The 11,690-nt window shown below is 51.4% G+C and overlaps 2 long non-coding RNA genes across 2 annotated transcripts; one reads left to right on the plus strand and one right to left on the minus strand.

The window, feature by feature from the left end:
* Positions 1-2,588: 2,588 nt before the first annotated feature.
* LOC127462008 (uncharacterized) lies at positions 2,589-8,707 on the minus strand. Its single transcript, XR_007900279.1, has 2 exons — positions 7,337-8,707; positions 2,589-5,987 (listed from the first exon to the last, which is right to left on the minus strand). It is a non-coding gene; the product is annotated as an uncharacterized LOC127462008 (long non-coding RNA).
* A 766-nt stretch (positions 8,708-9,473) lies between these two features.
* On the plus strand, positions 9,474-10,048 carry LOC127462005 (uncharacterized). The gene is made up of 3 exons (XR_007900277.1): positions 9,474-9,592; positions 9,680-9,786; positions 10,001-10,048. It is a non-coding gene; the product is annotated as an uncharacterized LOC127462005 (long non-coding RNA).
* The last annotated feature ends 1,642 nt before the right edge of the window (positions 10,049-11,690 follow it).

The following is an 11,690-nucleotide window of genomic DNA, read 5'->3' on the forward strand; positions in this document are numbered from 1 at the left end:
CTGGCACGGCACTCTCGGCCCCCTGGTTTGGGCAGGGGTCTGCGGTCATGGGGACGTCCCTCCCCTTTCTCTAAAGCTCCCTGTTGGACTGGGGGCTACGAAGTTGCTGTGCCTCCTTGCTCTGAACCAGGGCCAGCCGGCTGCTCTGCCTTACCAGCCCAATCCCAGTTCCTGCAGGGTAGGAACCCGGTGGGAAAAACCTGCAGGGTCTCTGCCCCTCTCTGTCCTCCTCATTTGCCTCAAGGGTTCCTCTGGGTCCCCCTTAGGAAGACAGCTCTCCCCACACCCTCCCGGTTCATCTTACATGGCCCAGCACCCAGCCTTGCCAGGGAACAGCCCCAGCCTCCTGTGTCTCTCCCTACTCCTCTCAGTGCCTGTCTCTGCCTTCTCCGCAGCCCCCGGTGCATCCCCTTCGTGGCAATGCCGCTCTCGCCCTGCTGTGCCCAGTCGGGTGTGGAGGGGCCGGATCCTGTGCCCGTCTGCAGTGCTGAGTGTCGGCTCCTTGGCCGGGATCCCGGGGACAGGGGCTGGAGTGACCTTGGATGCCTCCCTGTGATCTCAGAGGGAACATGGGGAGTGTCAGCCTGCTGCAAGGTCAGGCTTTGGAGATCCCCAACTGCTGTGAGTGAGCAGGAGGAGCGGGGGAAGCCTGGGAGGTTCCTGTGGGCAGGATGTGGCAGTGCTGCGTGTGGAGGAGCTGCAGGGTCCCTTCCCCAGTGCTGGGGTGGAGAAGCTGCCGGGTCCCTTCCCATGACTTTGTTCCCTGGCTTTGCTTTAGGGTTAAAAGGGTGAGTATTGGGAGGGCAAGTGCAGGGGTGCAGTGGAAGAGGCTGGAGGGGAACAGCCACTTGGGAGGAAAAGGTGCAATGGGGAGGAGGAGAGAAACAGCCAGGGGTTTGAATCCAGATACCTCAGGGCACGAAGCACCCCAAGCCAGGAGCCTGCCAGCACCGTGCCCGAGGCTGGGGGCTCCCTGGAGGGACACAGCCCAGTCCTGGGCCCCTTCTGCAGGGAGGCCTGGGGGGCCAGCATGGGGAAATGCTGCTTTCTCTGCTCTCCAGGGAGCCCTTCTCCTGCAGGCCAGAAGGCAAAGGGAAACCCCTCCCAGCAGGGAGGACAGACCGACCTTCAGCCCTCCCAGCAGAGCCTCTCCTTTCCCTTTCCAGGACAAACAGCATGTCCTCAGGGCTGGGACTGCCATGACACAGCTCCTTCTGCACGAGGAGCAGCACTGAGAGCAGACCTGGGAGCAGCTCCTCTGGCTCCAAGACCAGGAGGGCCGAGACACCCCCAGATCGCTGTCGCGGGTGGGAGTGGAAGGCTCAGACAACATTTATTACAGAAGCCCTGCTGGGGAGTCACAAGGGGCAGAAAGGACCCCCTTGCTTTCTAAAGTCCTTCTCAGAGAGGAGTCTCGGTGTGGCTGGATCCAATCTTAGCCTCGGATCATGTCAATGGTTTAAATCTGAGGAATTACAGAGGTGGGTGGGATTGAACCACTTCTGTCCTGCAGGTTTGAAGGATGACAAAGTGAGACTATTTCTATAAAATGAATCATTTATTGATACAAATGATCAGACAAATCAACAGGTGAACAGAGGGAAGATCTTTATGAGAATTATTTACTGCACAATATAAAGGCTACAACTACTACTAGTACAGGGTAGGATAGGATAGTGCACTCTATTGAAGCAATTACTGAAGCAATTATATTCAAGGTAGCAGAAGGGAAATAATCATTAAGTAGAGATTGGATGTAACTCACCCATACCAACACTTGTGGGGAGAACTCTTTTGCTCAACCTCAAGGAGTATCCTTGGGGGGTCCCCAGCCCAAGGGAGGAATCTCCACACAGTCACCCCAAGAAGGGTTAGGTTTGAAGAACCTGACTGCAGAAAAGTGGACTGGACTTTTATAGTATAAAGTGATTGACTGCTAGTCACAAATTTACAGGCCAGCCACCAGCTTATCTGCCACATCCAACTTCAAAAAGCAGGATGTGTTTGGGGTTTGGTGAACCAGGCTGGTTTTAGCCTCATTCAACACCAAAACCCACCACTGTGGCACCACCAGGAACTCACCACAGCCAGCTTGCATGAGAGCCTGCACTGTGGGCATTTTCTGATGGGCTTCTGGGCCTTCTCGGGGTAGGCCCTCCTGCCACAGCCCCCCCTTGACTACAGTCAATCATCTTTACCTCATGAAGTGGTAGTGCAGGTACCTCTTGCCTCCATGCTATAAAAGTGTCCGCTGCAGATGTGAACCTTATGGCTGAGTATGGTGAGATACATCAATCTCCTAAGTTTTACTGCCTTACTTGAACTCATGGAGTTTAAAAGGGGCCTAGATCCCATTCCCATTACTTGGGATGGCACATGTGTGAGCAGTTGTTTCCTTTCCCCCAGGCTGCCACAGTGGGAACTATTGTTGAGATGCAGGAAGGAGGAGGTTCCCCAGATCTGCCTCACCACCTGCCTGGAATGAGCTCTTTCCTCTTGCAGATTCCTCCCTTCTGGGCTCATCTCAAGTTCTCACCGTCTGCACAGGGGGGATTTTTTGTCCAGTGGCTTCTCTTACAGCAAGTTCCTTCTGTGGCTTTGACAGGGTTTGGAGAGAGGCAACTGCATTGAAGTCCTTCCCCCACCCCATGGCTCAAACACTCTCTGCCAGGGACTTTTCCTCAGTTCACGGGTTTTCCATCAGGGTGATGTGCACGTAGACAAGACAGAGCAGAAAAGACACAAACAGCAGAAACAACAACAAGAGTAATCATACCACGGACATCAGCTGTTCCAATCATGAAAAATGTAAATCCAATTGCAACCATCAACCCAATCCTCATCAGCCACTGCCCCCACCCCGCGAGTCCCAAGGATTAGAACATGGACATCAGCCAGGAGCTGGGGCCAATTCCTTGAAGCCAGTCCTTGGGTTGGAGTGATTGCAAAAGTTCTGATGTTTGATCAGCCATTGCTTTCATTTTTGGCTCAGGTTTTTTCAATTGCTGCCGTTACATTGTGAATGGCAATACAACATTCAGTAAGATTTAACATTCCACACGCCCCTTGTTCCTTTAACAGTAACATATCTAACGCCAACCCATTTTGTAAAGCCAGTTTTGACACCTGCTGGACTCCCAAGTTCAGCTCTCTGAACACACACCTGGCCCAATTACTGAGGGCATGCACCTGCCCTGGGGTACTTTCCAAGGCCCACTGGTGGTGTGTTAGAACTAGAGAAGGTGTAAAAAATACCCAAAGATGAAAATCTATCCTTTGCCCGACCGTACAATAATCTGGGGCACGTGTGTCAGTGATCCAGTCTCAGCTTTGTTCAGGACAACTCAGTTCCTGCCCTGTCCTTCCTGCCAATGGGTAAGGAGAGACACGATTTGGGCAAATGGATGGCAGCACTCCCCCCACCTCAGACCTGCGTGATGAGTCAGGAACACCCCAAGCTAACCCAAGTGGGGCACCAGAGCTGCTTGTCTTGCAAGTCCAGGGGTCTCTCAAGTACATCTGGGGCTTGAAATGAGTCCCAGAATTCCACAGCAAGTACTAATTTTTCAATCCCATCGAGGGGGATCCCCAACAAATACACCTCACGTATAAGACACGTGTTTTTCAGCCAAGACTCAAAGGGGATCTCCAGGTCTCACAGTAAATTGGTTCCCTTTGCACACCAGAACAAGTGTGACTGGGTTTGTAAGGAGGTGTGTTCATACAGTTCAAAGGCTTTAAAACAGGGTTCTCTCTTGGCCACATCCACATCGAGTTGGAAGAATTTCTAGGCAACGTTCCTGCCCCACAAAATGTAAAAGAGTGTTCATATAAGCACATCTTTACATCGAGCCTATGCTCCATTCTCAGGGGACAGAGCACAGGGGAGAGCTCTGTTGTGATTTAGTCCTGACACAGAACAAAAAGCTGTGGTTCTACTGGTGGTGGGGTCATAAATGAAATTAATTCCCTTTCAAATTTAACTGTATTATCCCCAGGTGCTTTTCCTTTTTTTTAAATTCTAGTGGGCAAATTCCCCTCATCACATTCCTTTACAATTGCTGCTACAGTAAATTGCACCCAAAGTTTAGAAGCATGTGGGGTGCACAATGGACTATAGTTACCATATTGATTAGCATAAATGAAAGAAGAGATGCAAAGTAAAAAACCTGCTTAGGACACAGGGTAGGAAACCCAGTAGTACATCAGACACGTTCAAGTGAGAATACAAGCGTTTCCAAAACTGGTTACAGGTCTTGAGAGCTGGTAAAAGACCTTCCTGTATTTTATCCATGTCCCCTTTGCAGTCCGTGGCCGTCCCTCCTTCTGGTTTAGGAAGGGGGACTCAACCATTTCCCACGTAATGTTTTCTTTTGTTAAGATTATTTAGTTCACTCATTAACATCTCTGAAAAATTTAGCCAAATCATAATAAATCTAAATCCTTCTGAGGCAGAGTGGGAAGATTAATACATATTTATAGGATTCCAAATAGGCATAAATTCTTGTACCAACTCCCAGGCTAAATTTGATTGAGTTTTCTGAGACAAACTTATACGTCCATAAGATAAAAGCTTTCCCCACCCCATTCTTTTTAGTAAAAAGACAAAATAAACTTAGTAAAAATCAAACTTGCAATACATAGAAGTTTGTCTTATAAAATCCTCCAAATATTTTTAGTTCTCAACAAGTTGCTTTCCATGGAAACACAAACAAATCACAAACATTAATAAACTGACAGCACAAGCAATTATGGGGCAATTAAAAGTTCCATCGGTTTCAGGCAGCTGGGTCTCACCTGTCAGCAGGTTCCTAGAAAAAGAAAGGGAAAATTTGGCCTAATATGGACCAATCCTTAAAAAGAAGAAAGAATGTCTTGTCTGGCAGGATGCTACTCAAGCAGCAAGTAACCAAAGTTCAAAGGGCCTAAGGGAAAAATGATTATCCCATCTTGGCTGGCTGTGAGCCTTCTCGGGGAAATCCGCTGGCAGCTGCCCTGCTTGCAACTCGTTCCTCTCACCTTCAGTGGGGGGAGTGCTGGCATTCCTGGGAAAAGGAAACAACACAAACTTCCCCTATTTTTCAGGGGGGTCCCCTCTGGTTGGCAGAGCAGCTGGTAAAGGCCAGGCATTGGTATTCAACTGTCTGTAATAAACTGCCCAGGGAGGAGAATTAGAAGGGAAGGCTGAGACCACTCCTCCAGGGCTGAAGCACGGGTGTGCTGCTACTGTGGCTCCTGGGTTTGCAACATTTAATGCTGCAGCTGTCAGTGGAGCCAAATTAGCTGTAACTTCAGAAATTCTGTTTGGTGTTGCAGCAAACCCCAGCACTGTGAGAGCACAGTCCCTGTGTTTCCTTTAGGGTTAAGATTACCAGATTGCCACTTTTCAACTGGGAGCCATAAAGTAACTCAGCAGTTTGGCAGATCCCACTTGCTCTGTTTACTGCAGTGATTTTAACTCTTTGCTACCCGGGAAGCACACCTGGCCTCTCAGCATCCCACTGCTTTAATACTGGCCAGATTTCAATCTCACCTCATTTATGGCCAGACCTTCACATCTCCATAGCTGTACCTGGCACCATTTTAGTAGCAGTTTGCTGACCCTGACAATCGTTTGTGGTCTCAGTTTTAATTAAGGGTCGTAATGGTACTTCCTCGTCATCAGCTGTCAATGCAAACGTTAGGTTTTGCTCTTTATCAGAATTACAGTCATTCACCATCTCCCAAACTCCTCCACTGAACACAGAAGGTCTGAGTCACAGGTTCTACATCCTGCAATTCTTCCCTCGGATTCTCTCTCATGTGCATTCCAAAGCTCTGGGGGAAGCTTTCCAACACGGTGCTCACCAGCAGCAGCCCCTCTACCTGCATCTCTTTTTCCTTCTCCTCATTTAACTGAAAGTACAATTCCTTCACCAGATCTTCTAAAGAACGTATTATTTCATGTTCAGATTTCTGAGTGACCAATCACTCATTATCCCAATTTACTCGTGTGGAGTGGTTTGAATCTTGTTTTCCCCCAGAGGCTAAGAAAGTGGTAGACCCCAAGGGGTGGAAACCCCTGGAAGTTTTGAAGTTTTGCCCAATGGACACTCCTGCAAAAATGTAAACATATCACAAGCACCGGAAGAGACAAACTGTAGTTTGGTTGTTGAGGAGAGGTGGTCATGTTGTAGAGCCACGAGGAAGGGGCTCTGAGCCCCTCGGGGCCTCTGGGCCCTCCCAGCCCCGGGCTGGGGAGGGACTGCAAAGACTTGGAACAGTGTTAGACTGGGCTAAGTGTTTGTGGTTAAGCTGGGAGATGTTTCTCTCCACCCTGGGCAGCGGAGACAGAGCAGAAAGCAGAGACGCAGCGTCCAGAGACTGGCAGAGAGCCAGGACAGGTAAGACCTGAACTGGAGGAGCAGCAGGAACAACATGCAGCACTGCAGGGAAGACTCCTGGAAGGAGAGCCGAGGAAAAGAGAGCCAGCAGCTGAGAGACAGAGTTCTGGGGGTAAGAACTGATACCAGACCCCCTCCCCCCAAAATTCCTTTGATCCCTCTGAGAAAAAGAGGGAGATGGACTCCTATTTTGGAGAAGAGTTTTGGACATGCAGCACTGGAGAGAGAGAGAGGAGCTGAGAAGCTCAAAAGACGTCCCGGAGCTGGACCGGGACGGCCAGATGGAATGCGGGGGGGGGGGGTTTGACCTTGGCCCCCCTGCTGCTGCTGACAAACCTGGCAGCCTGAGACAGAGCACAGGAGCTCTGGCAGAACTCTTGAGGCAAAGGCTTGCAACTGAATGCTGCCCAAGATGTTCTGACTCAGGGGTGAATCCCCTGAGGAAGGGACTTTCACGAAGATGCCCCTGCAGTTCGTGATATACCTGTGGTGACGCGAGTCTTGTCCCTGCTGGCAGTCCACGGGTAAAGCCTTCGCTTGGACCGAAGGAGAGCTGAGGGGCTTGGAGACCCCCTTGTGCGTATGGAAAAGAGATCCAGCTACAACAACCCAGTTACTGCTGCATGGAAGAGAGATGAGGAAAACCTGCTGCCTTAGAAGATGCTTCTGCTTTGAGACTGGAAGGGATCTGTCCTTCTTTCCCTCCTGGACTTTTATTTGGAGGAGAGAAGAGATCTGATCCATTGTAAATACTATATGTCATGGTAGAGATAGTTGTGATGGTGTGTATAATGTGTTATAATATTTATTTGTACAGTCATTGTAATATATTCCCTTTCCCCTACTCTGAGTCTGGCGTGTTTTGTCTGGAAAGCCCATCCCACATTAGGTTGAGATGGGGAAGGGGGCTAGGACTAGGGAATTAGGATTTTGGGGCTATCTCAAACCATGACATCGTGCCAGCTCCGCCCCAGGGTGGACCCTCTGGGTCTGGAGGGTTCCCGCTCTGCCCGGTGGGGACACATCAGCTCCACGGTTCAGGTGGGGGAGGGTCCCCAGAGGGGGCCCCACGCCAGGGCCCCACCTTGGCCAGGGCTCAGCACCAGGCTCGGAACTGGTGCGGACCAGGGGAATCCGACTGGTTAATTAAAGCCAAGCATCGCCAAGGCCCACGGCGGGGGCTGACGCGCTGGGATTTCTGCCCAGAGCTCTCAGTGGCAAAGGGAAGAAATTCAGTGAAGTGCAGGTTAACGGTGGGAGTAACTATCACTCTCCTAAGGTGGGAGCAGAGTTACTGACTGGGCTCAGCCGCAGTGGTCGCACCTCCTCGTGGTCCCGCTGGATGCCCTTTACAGGTAACTGAGTCGGCCTCGGCCCCAGTTGGGAGGAGGGGTTAAAGCCTCTCTCTCCCTATCGTCCAGATTCACTACCCAGCAACAGAATTAAAACTAAAGTGTTATAGGTAACAACTTACACAAAGTCTGTTACCCAAAGCCTTGCCCACGGGCTACAGTTGGGTACAGGTTCACAGATATTGAGGGAGTACTGTCGACCTGGACATCCCTCACACCTGTGGGAAACAACTGGGCTGCAGACAGCTTAGGCCTTGAATTTGGGCAGTTACAGCTGTGAGGTGGTAAAAGAACGTAAACACTGAGACTTAGAAAGCAGAAAAGGAGGAAGAACTGCAGTAAATAACAGGTGTTGTTTTGAGACTTGCCAGCACGCGAAGGGATGCCGACCGCCTATTAGAGGATGGGCCTGGACAAGAACATATAACCGATGAGATATGGTATTTGCACGTGGACAGAAGAAAAAGACTATAAAACTAAGCCTGCTGTGAAGAAAGTGTTTGTTGTTCCTTGCCTGCCAACTTGCTGTCTGAGTGCATCTTCAGTCTGTTGCAACACACACTGTCAGAACATCTAACCTGATGTCACAGTTTGAAATTGGCCCCCCGTGAGAGTTCGAGGGGCTCAGAGGTGATTGGGTGCCAGGGCAGTGTTCCCCGGAGAGCCAATCACTGTCCATGTGGTTCGCTTCTGCTCAAAATCACATATCACAGCACCGGAAACGGTTGGCAGTGCTGTCTTGGTTGTTTTGCTGTTGGTGTCTGCTGCGTGTAGGTGGACAAGGCCAGGGGGTGGCTGGGCTCCCTCTCTTCCCCTCTGGGGAACTAGAGTCAGCATTTGGAGTGTGTGCTGTGAAGGAAGAGATTCACAGCACCTGAGGAAAGAGGGAGGAGGTCAGGCCTTCTTTCCCCCCCTGCAGCTGCGGGACGCCTGGGACAGTGCATAACTGAACCGAGCTGCCTGTGGCCAAGGCTAGGGGGCTTTTTTTCCCCCCACTGCATTTGGGCTGGTGGGGGGTGGATTTTGAGGCTCAGCACTTGAGCAGAGCCAAGTGGACGGGCTGATAAATCAGCTCAGTGCTTGGGAGAAGAATCCCAGGCGAAATGGGAGACGGGCCAAGAGAGGCTCGAGAGTTGCCCACTGAAGCTGACCGGGGGCAGCCAAAAACTGACTTAGAGGAATGAAGATTCCAGGACACGTATGTTTGATAAGCTACACTGCAGCAGCCTACGAACCGAGGTGGGACACCGAGAGGGAGAGATCACCAGCAGCAGGAGAGCAAGGACTCAAAGCTATCTTCTTGGACTTCATGAGGAGAGACTACAACGAACAACTGCTGGAAGTTGGTGAGGAGGGAGTGTTCAGGAGCCCAGAACACTCCCACAGCAAAAGACTGTTATATATCAGCCTGGCGCTTTGGGAACGGCCGCGGTTGACGCTCGGGCATGAGGGAGTGCCCTGAGGCTGCTGCTGATAGGGCTGCTCTTTCCAGAGCTGTTGCATCTGTGGCCAGAGCGGGGCCACCATTTCCTGCTGTGGAAGACACTGTGACCTGAGCTTCCACCTGCCCCGTGCCAAGCAGGGAGGCTGTGTCACTCAGTTCCACAGACCATTCAGGTACCCCCTGTCCCTTCCTTGCCACCACCAGGGAAGGGCCCAGCACTTCTCACCTCACCCACCCCTTTTCCCCCCAGCTCCTACTGCCCCACACACAGCCCAGAGCAGGCAGTGGAGGCGACTCCAGAGCCGGGCACCCAATGCCTCATCTGCTTGGAGCCTGTGGAGGACAGAAAGACCTTCCACACCCTGGTGTGCCCAGCCTGCAAAACCGCCTGGTTCCACAGGGACTGCATCCAAGTAGGAGTGGTTCCCTCACCCCCACAGGCACAGCAGGGGCTCAGCAGCACCAGGGCCTCACTCGTGCTACTTGTGTCTTTCCTGCAGGGACAGGCTCTGCATGCTGGTCTTTTATCCCTCCAGTGCCCCCTCTGCAGAAATGATGACACATTTTGCAGGGATATGTTCACCATGGGGATCCAAATCCCCTTCAGGTTGGTGTCCTTCTGCCTGGCTCCCAACACAGGGGGTGCAAGTGCTGTGCTGTGCCAGGGCTTGCCCCAGCAGTCCTGGCCCTGCCCTGCTCCGTGAGTCCTGGGTTCAGCTTCCCTCAGGAGCTGGAAATGGCACAGAGGGAAGGGCAGGGACACCCTGCACCCGCCTGATGCCAGGGCAGAGGGAGCTCATCAGTTTTCCTTTTCCCATCAGACCACCATCATGGGAGGGTATTAATGCATGCAATGAGCTAGGAGACAGCTAATCCACTCTCATCCACTGAAACGACTATCACCTCGGCACACAAATTTCATCAGTCACAAGATGGCAGGAGGGAGAATGAAGCTGCGTCATGTTGGAAGGGATGAAGACGAGTGGCAAAGATACGAAGCCTGGAGGAGAATCTACAACCCATAAATGGACACTTATATGTTGGACTTGACTCATTTATACCGGATGTGACACCCCATGAATGCGACAGTTTCACCCCAGTTCTTCCCAGTTCACCACTGTATTGTTGTACTGTCATGAGTACCCCCAGTTGTTGTTTTTTAAATTGTCCTCCATGTTGTCTCCTTCTCCTCCCCTCAGTTTTCCCGCCTTTTCCCTGTTTTCCCGCTCCTCTGCCTGCCATTGGTCAGTGTTTGGTGCAGTGCAGAGGTAGCTGTCATTGGTCCATTCCCTTAGTCACGCCCTAACTCCGCCCCTCTTTACCCAGTTATCCAATCACCTTTATCCCCAAGTTGTCAGTCTCTTGCTCCTCCCTAACCCAAACTCCACCCTAAAACCTACCCTATATAAGTTGTTGTTCCCTCAATAAACTTTGGCATTGCACCTCGACCTCCATTGTGTAAAGAACCCTTCTTTGCAGTGCTCGACCCCATTCCCTTTTTCCCGCGGGTCGTGGCAGCGTCACAGCACCAATCAAATGGCATTGGGAAGGAGGGAGGCGAGGAGCAAGGAGCGAAGGCGGGAAAAGTTGCTGCGGGAAACGCCAGTGCGGGAAAGAAGGGGATGGGTTCCCTCAGCACCACCCCCTAGGCCACCTCTGCCTCCACCTGCGTGTGTCAGGGACTCCACCCCTGACACACCCACACCCACGGCCTCTCCCTCCAGCTCCACCTCCTCCCCAGAAAGTCCTCCCTCCCGGGACAGAAGGGAAGGGAGGGGCGGGGCCAGGCCAAAGGTCAAGTCCAGCTTCCGCAAACATGACCGTGCCCATAGGGCCCGTTCCACCGAGGCCTACCCTACCTACCAGTTATCCGACACCGACTCGGACTGTTTGCAGCACTCCCCTGAGAGACAGGCAAACCATCCAAACACCTGGAAGTCTTTCAGGGAGGAGGCTGCTCAGGCCAATGACAGGGACTTCCTAAAGGCCTTTCCAATTTACTTAGAGGAGGGTAAAGCTCCAGAATGGAGACCTATCTCTTACCCAACGCTGAAGCACATTAAAAAAGCTCTTGTTCAGTATGGGTTAGGAGCACCCTTCACGGTTGGCCTGCTGGAATCATTCCTTTTACCTTATAGACTCACACCTTATGATATTCGTGCAGTTACAAATGGGCTTTTTTCCACCGTGCAATCGTCCGTCTTTGAGACGGAGTGGAAGAAACTAATTACAACTTAGGTTAACGAAAAGGTGGAGAGGAGGGGAATACCAGTGACACAGGCTGTAGACATGCTTTATGGCCAAGGACATTACTCAAGTAGGGACGATCAGTCCAGAATTGATCTGAAACATTTGGATGTATCTAAAGAATTGGCATTGGAAGCAGTTAAGAGGGTAGCAGATGCATATGTCCAGACTCCCTCATTTACATTAATTAACCAAGGTCCAAAAGAGCCTTTTGTGGACTTCATTACTAGACTGAAAGAGGCCATTAGCCGACAGGTCCAACAA

This window comes from Manacus candei, unplaced genomic scaffold (assembly GCF_025592945.1).
Source record: "Manacus candei isolate 608988 ecotype Guabito, Panama unplaced genomic scaffold, ASM2559294v1 h1tg000118l, whole genome shotgun sequence".
Lineage (NCBI taxonomy): Eukaryota > Metazoa > Chordata > Aves > Passeriformes > Pipridae > Manacus > Manacus candei.